General features: G+C 38.6%; 1 protein-coding gene across 11 annotated transcripts in view; it reads right to left on the bottom strand.

Moving 5' to 3' along the window:
* LOC130178562 (receptor-type tyrosine-protein phosphatase F) overlaps positions 1-17,761 on the bottom strand; it is a 345,850-nt gene that overhangs the window by 150,592 nt on the left and 177,497 nt on the right. The gene's annotated exons all lie outside the window — the stretch shown is intronic.

Genomic DNA, 17,761 nt, shown 5'->3' with positions numbered 1-17,761 from the left:
AGGGAATTTCTTCAAATTTGGCCCAAACATTCACTTGAACTCAAAAGATGAACAAATTAGGTTTTGGTGGTCAAAGGTCAAAGTCACAGTGACCTAATGTTCTTGTGAGCGTGGTAAATCGAGAACGCCCAGAGGGAATTTCATCACAGCTGACATAAACGTCCACTTAAACTTGGATGAACTTCCTTTCCCTTCCCTCAAATCATAGTTTATAGTAATTAAATGTATTAAATATATGTACTAAGTTTTTCTGTATAAATGGATAGCTATCTTATTACTGTCTCACTAAAATAGTAATTGATACAGTGTCTGCTAAACCCTTTGAGTAACTCAATCTATGAGTAGCTTGAGCACCAGGTGAGGGGCATGAGAAGATAGGGGGCCAAGCCACATGTCTCTTTTTATTTAGGTAGGTAAAAGGTACAACATAATTTACAGTTAAAAAACATTATTCCTGTAATAAACTTGTTTCAGCTACAAAATAAGCTTATATTCAAAAACGCAAACCGCAAATATTATTGTGTACATAAAATTAAATATTGTTCCTGCCTGAGGAAAATCAAGATGTTTATGGAATTAGTGAGATAGATTTTCGTGGGCACATGAGGCACTAAAATTACCTATTACATTTCGGTAAGTTCAAAGTCAAATTATTTTTTTAAGGTAATACATTATAGATTAATCAAGTCTGCAATCTCACTGTTTAGAAAAAAAGGACAAGACAAATGAATGGGATCATGGCAGAGCAGAGAGGCGAACATAACAGATTTAGATCAGTGGGCAAATATTAAGACCGAACACTTAGAGCAACTGGCCCCGAGCGACAGGACATTTCTTATTGTCACACACTGCTGGTGGGTCTAATCCCTATTATGAAGATTAATTACACATACAGCAGCCAAAATCTACAGCATTATTTGTAGTTGTCCTCAGGCAAAACTGCCATTTACTTTTCTTGACTTTCTAGATTGACAGGAGCAATATAATCCTCATCTTTCCTGGCTGTGTATTGACATGTGTTAGAGGATCCAGTCTTGTGCACTGCTCCTCCTGTGTCTCTCACTGCTCCTCCTGTGTCAGCATCACACACAAACATTGTATTGGCCCGTTAAACATCTCAGTCAAATGGCAGCTGCAGTGTTGCTCTTGCTAATACGAAGAAGCACATGCTCACATTAAAGCAGTGCACCAGAGGGGAGAAAAGCCTCAGGACAGACACCTACTGAGCTCTGGTCCTGTGGCTGCTGCAGAGCTCTTTAATATCTAGCATGAACCCTGAAGTGTCAGTCTCTCCTGTCGTTTAATGACGGAGATAACCTTGAAATGTATCACACAGACGAGGAACTGTTTAATTTCACGGCTTTTCCTCTCTAATTTGGATATGGGCAATTTGTCTGGGACTCAACAGGCTTTACAGGATTTGTATTCAGTTCATATTTGGCTATATTCAGTTGAATTGCAGCCTACACTAGAAAAAATGCTGGGTATTATGATTTATGAATTACAACTCACACTCATGTGTCCATTGTACTGTATGGTCTCATTTGGTAAACAGGTTATTGTTACTGGTGGACTTTCTGATTGTAAGAATATACATCACAATGTGTGGTATAATTCTGAAGATTTTGCACAGAATACCCGATAGCTAAGCTCTGTGTGGTGAGGCTTGTTAAGGTATTTTAACATTAGCTGAAACTGCAATCCACACTTAATCAGTAATGAGATTGTAAAAGTTTGTAAAGATGGATTGTTCAATAACATACTCAGTTCAGGCCAACATAAAAAACGGCCATTAAGACAAAATGTTTTTCATGACTCTCCTCTTAATATGCATCTTTCATCCTTTAAGTGCATTTAACAGAAATTGAATGCTTAGAAAGCACAAAACAACAAAAACATGCAGTAGGCTAATTAATATCAAGTGCTTTGCTTGATGATGTGAATTTGGTTGCTCTTAGCAGCATCAAAAGTTTTCTCAAAGTGTCTCAGTGTTGGGAGTTTCCCAGGAGTACATGAATGCAGCACATGCCATTCCAAGTGTCAGCCCCCCCACGCAGACTGCTGAATCAAAGTGAAGAATCGCACAGCATGAGCACATATTAGAATGGGTTAAAACATGTAAAAACACCAGTGTGATCTTTGAACATCACTATAAAAGATGTAACAGTGAATAAGTAGCAACAATGAATTCATCATTCTGTAGCCTAGGGTGCTCAGCAGCACCATAGAGGGATGCACTCTCCCAAAATGTTTAGTACAATATTCACTTCTGCACGTCCCAATGAGAAATACAATAAAGTGTTTCTCCAGTCGCGGAAATTGCTCAACGTATCTAGAAAAAAACATAATATCGTGCTGAACAGTCCAATATCATCTAGAATTGGTTGTAATTACCTGCTGAAATTCCATTATTGGAAAAATAATAGGCTGGTAATTACATTTTCCACTTTATTGGTGGGTAATTTATTGGTCTTGTGCCCCCGTTGCAAAAGCATATGGATGTCGAACCTACCTCTAACATATCAGTTCCTCTCTGGAGATACAAGGATTTAACACTACAGTATATGTTGAAGCAATCCATGCATTTTTTGCTTGGCTAAAAAACAAGGATGAGGTGATCTGATCTCACAGCCAATCATTTAAATGTTTCACAATTTATGACAGTCACACTTGTTTCTGTTACTATTTAGGTTGTCACAAATTCAAAACAACACATGTTGTATATTTATCAACCCAGACGGACTGACATATTATTGACAAACATTTACTTGCACTTAACATCTGTGACAAAAATTCCTGTAGATGAAAGCCTGAGGGAGCTAGATAATTGGCAAGAGACAAATCGGAAGTTGAAAAGCCTGCCTTTCCTTAAAACTTCACAGTAAAAAAATCCATTGATCTGATAAACCCAGTTAAGTTATTAATGCATATTAAGTGATGATTACAAAATAAGCGCTAACAGTTTTGTTGTCTTAATGTAGTCTGAACAAGGTCAATCACTACCGTGGTTCTGTTTGAAGCTTTAGAACTGAGTGACTGCTCATCTGCTACCACCACAGGTCAGGCTTTCTCTAATCAATTGGATCATCTCTTCACTCAAAGAGTAAACTCACTGGAATGCTCCAGGGGCTCACGGGTGTAGTATACACAGTCCTTGACCATGATACGCTGCTTAAAATGTAAATGAGCCTCTGAATAATGGGACAGGTCAGCAATGAATATGCAGACGACCACAAATTATTTTTGCTTATCTTATAATTCATATTTTGTTTGTCTGCATTTTGGAGGACTCCAGTTTGTTGATTCTCAACCCAAACCGCTTTGATTCAATTAACCTCAAGCTATGGAAAATCCCTGTGTCTACGACCTTGTTCCCAGCCATGCCTTAAATTTTCCTTAGGTGATACAATCACAGACCACCGCATCCTAATTCTGATGCAGTCAGATTCCTCTGTGTGGTTAGATTAATGTCCTGAGCTTGGATCAGGGCCAATCCAGCTATTTTTGATGGATTAATATTGGCTATACAAAACACTACCCACTCCCAAACCTTTGTTTGTTTCTAGTACACTAGCTGCTAAGAATGTCCAATTGCTCTCCATTAAAACACTGTAACCATTACCCAATGTACAATGATAAAAGCAAGAAGACCACCATTAAAGTTACTAATGATTATTGGCTTTCACTGGGGAGCAAAGCCAGTAGAGCTGTTTATAACTTTGTTTTACTTAAGTATAACGATGAGGAGAGGCTGATGAAATCCTGTACAAAACTTGCCACAGTAGTTCGACTGACAATCCTCAATTATTGAATTTTATACAAAACCATACACTTAACATGAAACCATCAATGGAAAGTAGTAATGACCGATGCAGCTCTCAAAGATATTTAAAAGGCTTTACTGAAATTAGACCCACTTCAAGTAACATACGTATGAGCTGTATTATGTAGGAGATAGTATATATTTGAATAGATTCAAGGACTAGTGGACTGACTGAAAACAAAAGGTACAAGATATGAACACAGCTTAATATCTGCCATCAAAACAACCAATGGACTTTTTTCTACAGACTTATAAAGAACATTTCCAGTTCTGCTTGATGAACATGGCAGCATTAAAGTTTGAATTCATTTAGTTATATGTATTACAAACCAACTAAGTTGTAACCAGGGACTAAGACAAGAAAGTTTGCGACCTCGGGTTGTAGAATTGTGCAGAACATAAGCCTAAGTAGTTCTGTAGGCTGCTGTTTTATTTCCTATTAAAAAGGCACCTAATTAATGTAACTGTTAACCTTTTAACTTTTAGTGTGACTGTCTTACCACGTTCCCTACTTTCTTTCAGATATCATCCAAAGGTTTACCTCAGAAAGAGTCAATTATAACTCCAATTAATTTTTCAATTAAAATAATCTTACTTATTTCCCAACTAGCTGGACTTTGCTTTGATGTTTGTTTGTTTGGTTGTGGTGCTTCCTTTGGCAGATAAAGTATGCCTGCACATTACTTTCAGATCAGATCAAAGTGCCTTGGCTTTGTGCAGGTATAAAAGCATAGATAAGACGTACAGCAAGTAAAAGTGAGAAATACGTTATTTGGCCATGTAGCTGCACATTAGTGTATGTCTTGTTATTAAGTGATTGTTATTTCTTTTGGCTCATTCTTTTTTTTTTTTTTTATCAATTTTTAGAACAAAGACCTGAATATAAAACAAAACATGGTGACATGATAGTCACTACGCACTGAAAAGTATAAAATTCTAGAAAAGAGTTGTAAAGGCTGTTGAAATATTACATTGGACTTTTTCTTAAATCAAAGATTGATGATCTTTTTGTTGAAAAAGATCATAATTCTTTGATTTATCTAAGAGGTTAAGATAACAAAAACTTAAACAGCTTTCTTCACTTGCCTTGGTTCAGACTCTCAGCAGGTTTCTTGCATTTCACTTCAAACCTCATCTCATAAGCTTTGTATGGGTGGGCAAGTCCTGACTTTTCCCTCTGTCACTTCAGAGTTTCATATATGAGAAGCAATCATGAATACCACTATCAATGCCCTTTCTACTTTGAAAATGTTCACTGAAAACACAATGCATCACAGGTATTCATTTGGAGCTATCTAACCTTGATGTGATATTCTTGTAAAATTTTAATACTTGAATATCACTGAATGAATGCACTTTTTCTGCCAAATATTACTTTGCTTTGCCAACAATGGCTTTGACAAGCCACAGTAAGCTGATCAAAAGTTAAATGGGATCAAATGCCTTATTTGAGTGAAATGGAAGATAGTCTGAGCACTTAACAAAAAATGTGACAATATTAAATAATATCTAAATACGATTAAACAATTATTCTACTTCTGTGAGGTTTCCATTCAGCAAGATTTTTTTCAATTCAAGCCCCAACATCACTTTTCTCACCATAATCAGTAGTCTGTTCATGAAAAACCACACCAAGCATTAACCACAGGAGAAAAGACATCCAACATGCCCAACAGACATGTTTTCAGCAGCATGCGTCAAAATATTGCTGATCACGCTGTTGATACACAACAGAAAAGATCTCTATTTTGTGCACAAAACATATGGCTACCCATTACTCTACTCCATTCATTTCCATCCAAGACCAAAAGGGATTAACCATTCCCTGGGAGTAATCTAACTTGGCCTAAATCACATGAGGTGAGTTAGCACAGAAGACTGCACAGCAAAGCGGGGGAAGAAGAGAACAACAAGCTAATCAACATGCAGAGACAGGAAACCAAGTCAAGCTGCCAAGCCACCAGATAAAGATCTGTCTGACACGTAGCCTTTAAATAATCCACTTTTAAGTACACCATTCAGAAACATTAACATCCAGCTTGGAAAAGGTGATTTTCTGATGGGGGTGCAGGAGGCTTTAGAAGATGGATGACAGCGTGGACAGACACCATGTGGAGACCTATGAGACTTACAGACTTTAGATGTCACCCATTAAAACCCAAAGCAACTGCTGCTGATCCTCTAGAGAGTTCCAGTGGCTCCTCGGAGAGACACGACGCGAGTTCCCTCTCTGCCTTTGTGTAGATCTTACATAACAATGGTGAGACCGAACTGGGAATTTTCTAATGGGGTAGACTGCAACCCAAGACGCAGGTGATGTTGGCTAAAACATTCTCTGTCAGTTTGCATTTTAAACGCTTCACAAAGTAAGTCAAAACCGGTTTGTGCAACCCTTGTTTGCAGTCTGACTGTCCCGCCCCCTGGTTCTGCGGGGCCCCTGCAGTTCCGATGAGAACAAGCTAAACGCAATCACAGGAAAGAACATGCTTGATGTGAAAACATGGTGGTAATTCCATCATGACTATCACTTACACTCCGTCCGTTAGTAATCCTTGTTGACTTAATAATGAGACTGATGCCTGCTTGCGTGTAAAGCATGAGCCCATCGATGTGTAACACACAGGAATCAGCGTGGGAATCAGACAGGAGCTTGTCCGACTTAAAAAGGACTAGAAAATTCCTAGCCCTTCTGGGGGGCTCAGTGAAATTGTTTGCCATGTTAATTGCTTCGTGACAATTGGAGGCTTTAAATAAATCTGCACCATTTCAGGTGACTCAAGCTTTCTCAAACATTTTTGGTTTACTCTGTCAATTAATTATCTCAAACATTGTAGGCCATATTACCTGACTGAAAGTAGAAATTCAGAACTGCTGGGAGGCTCCAAAGCTCAGTCTTGGATATAAAGCTTATTAAGGAGAAAGACACACAAAGCAATCAGCAGCCTTTCTTAAGACTTAAGTATCCAGAAGGGCTTAACTCACCATTTCGCAGTATTTCAGCAAGAAGAGTTTTCAGGAGGCAATTCCTATTTTTCTGACAGTGGTTCTTACTTCAAGTCAAGGATAAGGTTCATATCTATATATAGGCCTTGACAAGCAAAGATAAAGGTGGAAAAACTGCTTATCCTTGTGCCTGACATATTAAGAACAATAGGCTTCTTCTTTTACTTTGCAACTTTGGTGTCATAAATTTGGTTCTTTCTTTTTCTGCTAAATACATGGCCAGGGTAAACTTAAACTGATGATGCACAGATTGTGAGCGGTGAAGTGGGGAGGTGTGAGTGTACATGAGAGTTTCTGTGCGTGTTCAGGCATGCAGTGGTGGTGGGGGCTCATACCTATGCTCGGAAAGTGAGCCTAACCATTCAGCGCATCTTGAGCCATAAATCAGTGCCTTGGTCAACCTGGCCAAGAGCATTTTCAAACCCATTTGCAGAAGATAATGCCAGCTATTCCTCCCAGCCCCAGGGACAGGAGAGCCAGCCTCATGAATCATTGCCCTTTTAGAGGAGCAGCAGCATGGATCTCACCTTGCTGTGTCCATAGGGTCCTTTTAACTCTTCCTGGTGGGCAGAAGCAAAGGGTGGAAGTGAAAGAAAATGTCTGAACTATGACCAAGGAGTTCCAAAAATCAAGTTATGGAGTGCTGACTATAACTAGGTTCTGGTTCTAGCAGTGCCACATCAACAGTAAGCTATTAGTCTGCTGAGTAGGAATACAATGTTGCCAAATACCTAAAAGGGTAAGTACTTTATTCAAAAGTTCAAAGGAACTGCAGCCTTGATAAGTAAGGATTGTGCATGAGTTCAACACAAGACAAATCACACATGTATTAGTGCCAGGGAATCTAGTGATTTTACAATGAGTACAATGAGTTGAGCTGATGGATGACTACCATACAGGGCTGTAAACTAACTTTTTGGCTCACCTGCCAAGGGGACCGGTAGATGAAAAAATCTACCAGCCAAGTAAATTTTTTACCGGCCAAGTAATAAATTGCCTCTTTTTGTTACATATACATCTGTTTCAGTACTTTTCATTGAGATAACAGTATTATATAGCGATATATATATTAGGAAAGAGACCAAAATATTATTCAAAATACATTTTTAATATTTTGAATATTCAAAACATTGCGAACATGGGCAGTGCCAGTACCAGTTAACCTCCTGTTCTGATAACAAATGATAATAACAAAATTCAAGGAAAATAAAAAAAAAAATAGAACAGAACAAAGTGGATCAGTGCATGATCTTTGGTCTCTTCTGATAAAGACGTCAGAGCAGTCACGGCAGGTTGAGTGAAGAGATGCTCGGACTGAGCCCGAGACACTGATTTGCAAACAGCGTGACATTTTTCTTCCTTCGTGCTCTCGGATGGTCTCGAGTTTCATCGTTTTATTGCCAACCACAAATTAATTGGTGCGCTGCTTTCTCCTCTATACTCTTTCTTTTTGGGTCACTCACACTGGGTATGTGCCTCCACATTGCTGCGCCGGAACAACACTGCGCGGGCTGGTGGTGACGCGTGGAGGCTGATTTATACTACTGCGTCAAGTCGACGCCGTCACGACGCAGAGCCTCTGCGTCGACGTGAACCCCCGACACAGAGCCTCTGCGTCGACGTGAACCCCCGACACAGAGCCTCTGCGTCCGTCAACGTGCACCTCCAAAAATGTCTAGGCATTTTATCGCAGCAATGTTTTGCTATATTGTGACAAACACTTACCTGCCCCATGGCATGTAGCCCTCCAAAATTAAGTCGCCAGGGGAACATTTTAGTCGCATTTGGCGAGTGGCGACCGTTAGTTTACAGCCCTGCTACCATATCATACTTTTAAGACACCAAATATAACTCACTTGTGTTACCATATATAGAAACAAGATACAGGTTTGGAGGTAGTATAAACAAAAGGAAAAATCAGTGTTTTCTGTAGTGCTTCCTTGTTATCACACCAACGTGACTGTTCACCATAAATGTCTAGTAATGATACTATTTGTAACCTTACTGCACACAGCAAGCTAACTGATGAAGCCTATACCATAATAATTTATGCTTCCTTCAGCATAGTGAATCAAGACTAACTATCTGCTTACTGAAGATATATAGGTATCTCAGTATAATTTGGCCAATAACTGACAACTAATAATAACTAAACTGCAGAGCAGAGATAACCGTGTCGATAGTTAGACAGTTAGAGCAGTGACATACTTGTAACTAAAATGGTATGTTCAGTTAATTTAAGGCATGCTTATTAAAAATGCTTGTTTGTGTGGTGTTTTTATTCATGCTTATTAGAATTGTCAACTCTAAAATAACTATATTAATTCATATTTAATATTATTTAATATATATCAACATTAAGACTATTTTTGCCAAAATGGCTACGTATTAAGATAACTATCCAATAACAATTTTGGTTCGGGAGTTGGTAATATCTCACTATTGCCATGGTCTAAAGAAATTATATACGTTAAGTTTTAATACTATCATTAAATTTACTATTACAGATTTACAGACTATAAATGACTACATGACCAGGATTTCCTAAGGTGTTCATCGACACAGTTAACCATCTCAGCATTTCTGGCTCACTTATTCTTTTTGTAAAGTGTCCTTTCATAAAACACTACTTTGGACAGACAGCTTTTTCCCTTCAGGGGTTGAATATGTGGAACTGCAAATCTGCATAATTTGCAATGGATCAAAACTGGGATCACTTTAATTCCACATTTCTGAATCCGATCAGTCATGTAGTTATGGATGATAAGGTGCCATTCCTTGGAATATTAGGTGCTTTTATAGCACATCTATTTATTGTGTATTTGATATTTGTTTGTAACTATAGTGGCATATCTATTTTGTTAAGCACAACATATGTATTTTCTTTCATTAAAACTCCATCTGCAATAAACATGCACATTAGCTCAGGCTTTAAATGTTACGATATGTAGCAATAGCATTTAAGTTAATGTTTGATTGGTACCAATAAAAATAAAAATGAAAAAAAAAAACATATATATATATATATATATGGAGGATCTACCACATTCATGCATGTGCCACAATGGAAAATAACCTTTAGACCTAAAACATAAAATAGACAATAAACTCAATTTATTAGAACTTAATGAATTTCCCTCCCTCCACCACCAAAGCCTCTCTATAATCTTATGCTGTGATATTCCATTATTTTCCGAGTACAGGTAGGAGAATTTGACATGATTTCAGCTCTGCGCTACAGTGTGTAACCTTGACATGTACTTATTGAGAGTCTGATGAATGCTGGTAATGTGCAACTACGTATTGGGTCATTTATATTATCATAGCCCATATTTTTATATAAACAGGATACAGGAAACAACTTATCACTCCAGTCATTGCACGGACGTTCCATTAAAGCAAGTTCAAAAGTTCCAGCGCTTCTTCATTCCCTGTTACTTCATTTACTTGCACCGAAATATGAGAGTGGAACAGTAAAAACATGGCACTGTTGGAAAGTATTATGAATCTCAAGAGGTAAATTTAAATGGTATGTGATTCATTTACGGAAGTAATATCACTATGGGTTGACTTGGGGTATGGTTAGTGTATTATTTTGAGAAATGTGTAAAAACTAAGCATGCAAGGGGTTATCCATCAGTAATATTGATGGGATAAATGAACTAAATTGTTTGTAATAGTGACTGCAACATTATTTCAAATTCATAAACTAAATATTCACAATCTCATGAAAAAATGTTTACATGCAAATAATACCATGTCCTACATCTATGTTATCAAGTCTCGCGTGCACGACTAACTTAACTATCTCAAATTTTCAGTCTAAAACTGTATCACTTAATAACAGCACAGACCTTAAAGATACAGTATAGGCTTCTTTACAGTCTGAACATATGAGGTATTCTCCACACACTTCACAAGCACAAGCCGGAGCCCAGAAACTAAATTATTTACAGTAAGTAGCCTCACACTAAAGTCTTTAAATATTTTGAACAATTTAAGCCTAGCTGTGAGAACAGCTCTCTTTTAAGCCTTGCTCAGCCCTTAATTCAGTCACTGAATTATTGCATTACTTGGCTTTATTAGAGTCACTCATCTTCACTTGTGTCGTATATTTGGGTTAAATCAAATCACGCCATCTTGAAAAACATCTCCAACACTAGCTGTGAAGGCTTTGTACACAGTCTATGCTCCAAGCAAAGGCCACACGCCAAAACAGCATTTGGACGGAAGCAGAAATATCGAAAATGAAGCATCATCCCTACATCTTATATTTAAAGTGCTGTAGACAAGAGAAAAGAATTCTTCCAACTTGCTTTAGCAAAATCCTGTGTGCCATCTTTATTTACTGTTCTTATTTATTCATTGCTTGTCCATGAGCTCCACTGTGACATGATGACATGCTGTCAACACTAATGGTCTCTGATGGCATCAAGGCTCTGTCATGAGGACACAGTAGGTGCTCAGAGCCAAGGCCCTTGGTAGCCCTCCACGGACGAAGAGCTGTCATCTCTGTCCCCTACTGCCAAAGAGCCCCGCCCCCACTCCCTAAAATCCTATCCATCTGCCGTACCAGCAGGGCAGACGGAGTGCAAGCAATGCACTTTTCTGCCATTCACTGTTGTGCTTTAGCACACCCAGCTAGTGGCAATAAGGGTTCCTGAGTCAGAGTCTTCGCTTGCCACTATCAACACATGGTCAGTTCCTGATTTTTGTGTTTCTGTATGCATAACATTGTTTTCAGGTTGTCTTGACACAGTTACCATAAAGTCAGCCTCATCAAAATGTTCCAACTGTCAGCCATGAACTACTTTTACCACCTAAAAGCCACCTGGTGTAGTGTCCTGACAAAGTGTCTTGATGCTGATTTCTAATCCTTTTCCGTCAGCATGATTTTTGAACCTGAAAGTGCACACAAAATCTCTGTTCACGTGCTTGTATAATCATGTTCTCACCAAAACTGGTAATGGCTTGGACAGATATTCTCTTGAAAGAAAGTATGCAAACTAAAACATCCAAGTCGTGATCCCATCCAAAAACATAAATAAAGAACAGCTTTATGACTGTCAACCTGCAAATGTTCCCATTCCATCATCAGTTTTGCAAATGTGTTGTTCTCTATCAATAGAGAATAATAAATTAATGAAAGACGTGTTTTCCATCTCTAAAAGGACATTTCTGCTAGCATGTCCTGCTAGTCTAAGTTACTTTTGATAAATATTGAGAATCCAGGCCAAGCTCAGTGTGGAAACTGGCTTTGTAGATTACAGTCAACATTTAATCTACATAACCTATGTGGATTTGTCATTTTTCCATTTTGAAGCATGGAGTGTGTGACATTTAAGTGTACCCTGATAAGACGGCTGACTGTTTGACCTTCATGTAATGGTCTGCATCAATTCTGGTACAGCCTGTGTGTTTATGTGTGTGAGTGTGTGTGTGTGTGAATGTCTGTGTGTTTATGCGTGTTCTAATTAGATGAGAACCTGAAAAGAATAGTTTGACAATGACAAGCAAAATGAATGACACCAGCCAGCGAGCCGTTGCTCCATTTGTCCCCATCCAGTGTTTGTGTGAAATGAAAGAGTGCGTCATCTGTGCACTTCTGCTGACTGAGCAAATGTACAGCAAAAGGCACTGAGGTTTTACACGCATGTCACATGTTTCTGTCAACTTCCTGGTACATTTACCAACACGCAGGTTGTGATAAAACTGTCTACTGCACCATAATCCAGGATGAGCATCCATAGAGAATCTATGTTCAGATCTCAAACTAAGATTTAATAACTCACAATGAGATAACTGTTGAGGACATGAAGCTATTTGGGCTCTAATGATTCATAAAATTCACAGTTGGATTTGGTGCATTACAGAGGCATCACAGTTTTATATATATTCAGCAGTGAAAAAATAAGGTCTGTCTGAAATGAGTCTCTTTTTACAATTTACACTTAAATTTATGAAAGTATAAAAGTAAAATATTTGAGAGCAGAAAATGAAACAATGGCGTTTGGTCCCATTTCAAGTGGTTTCTCAGCAGGATGACACAAAACAAAAGCAGCACTTTACAATACAACAAAAGCAACCACATGTGGTGTCAAAACAGGAGCCATCACTTCAACAGAACAATCACACCACTGTATTGTTTAACAGATATTGAGTAAATTGCATGGTCAATTGTTTGGTTCATCGGATGTACCAGATCAAGCACACTGCACTGAGTGATACTAAATGGTTACATCCCTAGAAAGGATGCTATCATCAGTTTACACAGACTGTCATTACCATTTGACACCAGTTCAATTTAATAATATTGCCAATACTGGCCAATAGTTATTCAACAATATGTAACTCGGGAAAGCAACAAATCCTCACATTTGAAAAGTTTGAAGCAGTAGATTTTTGGTATTTTTCCTTAATTATGAATCACTTATCAAAATTTTCTGTTGATCAACTTTCAATCAATTAATTGACCAGTTATTTCAGCTCAAAAATGTATTTAATTTTAATTGCAGGTAGCGGACACTGTATCACCTTGATGAAAAACTTTTTCCCACACCACCATCAGGTATGTCATGAGTAAGCACATAACTCTCTCTACGCACACACAAACCTGTAATTATTGTGTTTGGACAAAAACAATAATTAATTTTCACATGGTTGAGCTGGCAATGTAGCTGATGTTAATGACAGTTTGTTAAACATGGTTACTGATATTTAACCATTTAAGCATCCGTAATCACAGACAATAATGGCCTAAAATCACAAAAACTTTCTGACATTTACAGCTGCAGTTTGCATTCTATGCAAAATGAATTGTTTCACATAATTATTCTTCACCTTCAGTGGAGGAAGCAGCTGGATACGCAGAAGCCTAATATGGGAAACAAGGCTAAACAATAAATAAAAAAGACTACAACACCTAAAAACAATCCACTGTTGTGTGTTGGGTGGTTAAAAGTTTTAATTAGATGGTCTGTGTGGTGAGAATGCAAAGCCATCAAGGACCATCTGAGATCAGAGGGACGGCAGATGAATAGCAACAGTTTCTACTTCTCACTACAGACCTTGTTATGAATACCAATGGCAGCTAATGGCACATTGTGTGTATGATATCCCACAGTTGTCTGTAAGTTCCATTTCTCACATCAAAAAATCTTCCAACAGCAAAAAGAGCAGTGATATGTTTGAGCTGTCTGCAAGTAATAAAATGATGACTTGAAACCTTGACCTACTTCTTATCTCTGATTTCTACATTTTGAATGTGCATGAAAAATCCAATCTAATTTAATTCCATCTAATGGCAGCATGGGTTGTATTGACAGCGGTATCTACACTTAATCACTTATAAAATGGTAATCAGTTCACAAACACAAAAAGTAAAAATATCCAAATGCAGACGAAAACCATCCTTACCAAACAAACCGTATTCCAAACCTAATAAAATTAAGGTATGGCACCACTAATGACTGCAACCGAATACACTCTTTAGGCATAGTCAATTATCTTTGCCTGAAGGCTTTTACTTTGAAGCAGCTGCAGCTAATGTTGAGTTTTAGTCATTAACAGTGGCATTAACAGAATACTGACATCCTAATGGTTCAGCCATCAAATTCCAACATCCTTCACTCGTTAGCCTCAACACTTTTTCTTCTAAAGAAGTTTGCTAATCTTGCTCTTCAGCAGCACTCCTGACTCTGTAATGAGTTGTGTGTGTTTTTAAGGCTTAGGTGGTAAAAAATAATTATAGTTGCTTGGTACATTTATGTAATGGCTACCTTCTAACAAATGTTGATACAGAACAAGTGCAAAAATGTCCCAAGGTCTTGACACAGCAATCTGCCTGAGCCAATTTGCAACAGATTTTTTGCCCACAATTCTGATTCACACATAATGGCTGGAGAAAAAAGCTCTACCACGTACAGAGTAAGGCTGTATAATTCAAAGCAGAAGGACCCCTATATCTAGGAGGTCCTTAGGCTTAAATGAAAAACAGACACAACTGATTAACCTAACATTTGACCTTTCAGTTTCATCCATATTCACTACTTCACTCAGCAGCACTAACATACTTTGAACTTAAAAACAACAAATCACACAAGGAATGGATAAAAATAGGCCTCTCGTGGTAGCGCAGGCCATTTTTAGGCTGTGTGTCTGTTTCCACTTTCCCCATTGCAGGGGTGTCCAGTAAAACATGGGTGTAAATGGTTTATAATGCCACCAGTGGACTCTGAAATGGGAGACCTGGTTTCAATCAGCAGTCAAATTGCTCCTACATTACCCTCGCAGACAGAGTAGTAAATCACTCTTTGCCTCTATGCTGCTGACGTTAAGGAACAAGCATTGTTAAAAATCCACCAAGCGTGCTGCTAAGAGCACCCTGTCTCTATGTGGGGATGGGATGCTAAACAGGACAATAGCATCTGCTCGAGGCCTTACAGACGAAAGAGAAAAACATCCTGATGTCTAAGCAGAAAATCAGCACATTTTGTATCTGTAGCAGAATCTGAATCTTGAAGCCTACATTAACTGACCTGATTTGCTGCCTTGAATGTAAAGTTAAGCTTATAGCCTGGCTCCTGTAACCCCCATACCAAAGCAACCCGTTTGATCCAGTCTGCCTGGTTAAAAAGAGTTTTGGTTTTTCTGTGCCAACGCCCTGACAGTGGGCCAGTGAGGCATCTCAGAGCAGTTATAATCCCCTATAAACCCGAGAAACGCTGATCCCGCCCACCACAGACCAACATACTATGGGCACAACCTCTCATTAGAAATCCAGGGCCCTGAAATTACAAAGATTTTACCCATATGGAAAGCATGAGAAAGCGTCAGCTGGGAGAGGGTTGTGCCGAGTGGTTTTGCAGCGTGTGGCCACAGAGGAGCTGGAGCTCTTTAACAGTGCCATTCAGCCCGGCCCCTGCCAGGGAGCACCAGCAAATGAGGAAGCTGAGGCAGATGCTCTGGCTACTAGCCCTAGACCAGACCTGCTAGGAAATACCCTACACAACTACATAGAAATGCTCAGACAGGTCAGGGGTGTAGCCAGGTCAACTAGCAGAAAATCTATTTGGTCAGTTAGTTGGTTAACTTAATTCAGGTTTTTCCGTAAAAGAAATAATAACAACAACTGAAACCATTATGTCTTCTGATACTGTTAAAGATTTATTTACATCATTGGAAAATAAATTACAGTAAAACAGGCTCATGTTTGAGTTATAATCAGTTGAGAAAAAAAACTAAATGTTGATCTATCTTTTCAGTTATATAACAAACTATAATTTATATTGTGAAAAACATCCAGGCTTTAAATTAGACCTGACTTTCTATGTTTGCCATGTGTCAAACAATGGTACAAACATTACAGTTGAGGAGGCTGCAATGTCAGTAAGCAGCTGTTTAGTTAATTGTTTCTATGTAACCTATGTATGCCTAGCGGATGACATCACCAGTTAAGGGCCAAGGTAGTCTTTCCAAAAACTCCCCACATAAACACCAAATGAATGTTGACTCGTCTGGCAAGAAACAAAAGAGGAAAGAAGTAGTGATCCATTGTGGGTCACCCTGTAATCCCTCAGGAGTCATGGGGATTAGGTCAAGTAAATCAAATGTCTTCTCTTGAATCATTTTTGTTTTGAAGTGGTTTGAGTATAAAGCAGGGCTAATAGCTGGAGGTTGTGTGCCAATATTCAGCAAATAAACACCAGCGTTTACTAATACTTAAAACCTGTTGAAAAATATTAATGTATTTTAGAGGAAAAAGTCAATAAAAAAATAAACCAGAATAAATACAGTAAGGAAACCCTGAAGCTTCACTACAATATCTAGCCAATATGATTGAAGAAAATCTTAATGCTTGAGCAGCATGGCACCTAAAAAGCCTGTCAACACAGGTTTTAGTGATAAAATATCCATTCAGCAGACAGCCACACGAACAACTGAATCCTAGATTCAAGCAGCTCCAGAATCACCTGCTTTGCAAAATAAATTACAGTATGTCTCCACAAATCAGTATTTGTGTCTCTGTCTCCACAAATCAGTATTTGCGGAGACAAACACTCATGTCGATGAAATAACCTACATGTTGAAGTCATAGTTTTTTACAGTAGACTGACTCTCTCGAGGCCTCATACAGTAGTACTGTCTGGGCTACAGCCTACAGGACAGTTAAATATCAAATTACCCTAAATCTAGAATAGAAATACACCATGTCACTTTCTTTTCAACTGGCAGGTGGTGAAGGTTAGAAACCCAAACATGCAGCGGGGCCTAGGATTCAGTTGCAGAAAGCCTCTGATGCAATTCCAAGAAACTAACCCACCCTGTATCATCCTGTTACAGTTTGGCTCATGGTTAGGTCTCCTCATTGTGTCTGTGACAGCTATAATCGGACTTATGTATTGATAAAGGATGGCCATGAGGCTACTTCAGCATGTCACTCACCCGGCAAAATTGCTTCCAATCCCTTTTTTTTAAATAAACCCAAGACGGCTGCAGGCTTGATGCAATGCTGAGAATCTTTCTGTATATCCACCCAATGAACCCCCACCCCCCTTTTCAGATTTATTCAATACCTTAAGAGAGCTTTAGGCTATTCGGTGAAGTGACACACCTGTAAAAGCTGTCACAAAAAATGCCTTTACAATTGAATTCTCCAATGGATAATTAAATGAAATTTATGCCTTTGCCTCAGCTGCAAGGAGCAAATTCATGACATCAAACCTGTCTCTGCAGCCTGTGCTGCAGCAATAGTGATTTTTTTAGGGCAGATGAACACATACATGACAGGGGCTTTTGCAGCTGATGAACATACAAAGTGCTCAAATACCTGTCTCTGGTCATGATAAATAAAGAAACAGCAAAGATTTCATAAGCCGGGCGCGCTCAGGCGCTCGTGCACGCGCACACATGAAGTGAAAAGCCAGGTTTGGAGGG

This window comes from Seriola aureovittata, chromosome 12 (genome assembly GCF_021018895.1).
Source record: "Seriola aureovittata isolate HTS-2021-v1 ecotype China chromosome 12, ASM2101889v1, whole genome shotgun sequence".
Taxonomy (NCBI): Eukaryota; Metazoa; Chordata; class Actinopteri; order Carangiformes; family Carangidae; genus Seriola; species Seriola aureovittata.
This window is presented reverse-complemented; position numbering and strand designations above follow the sequence as displayed.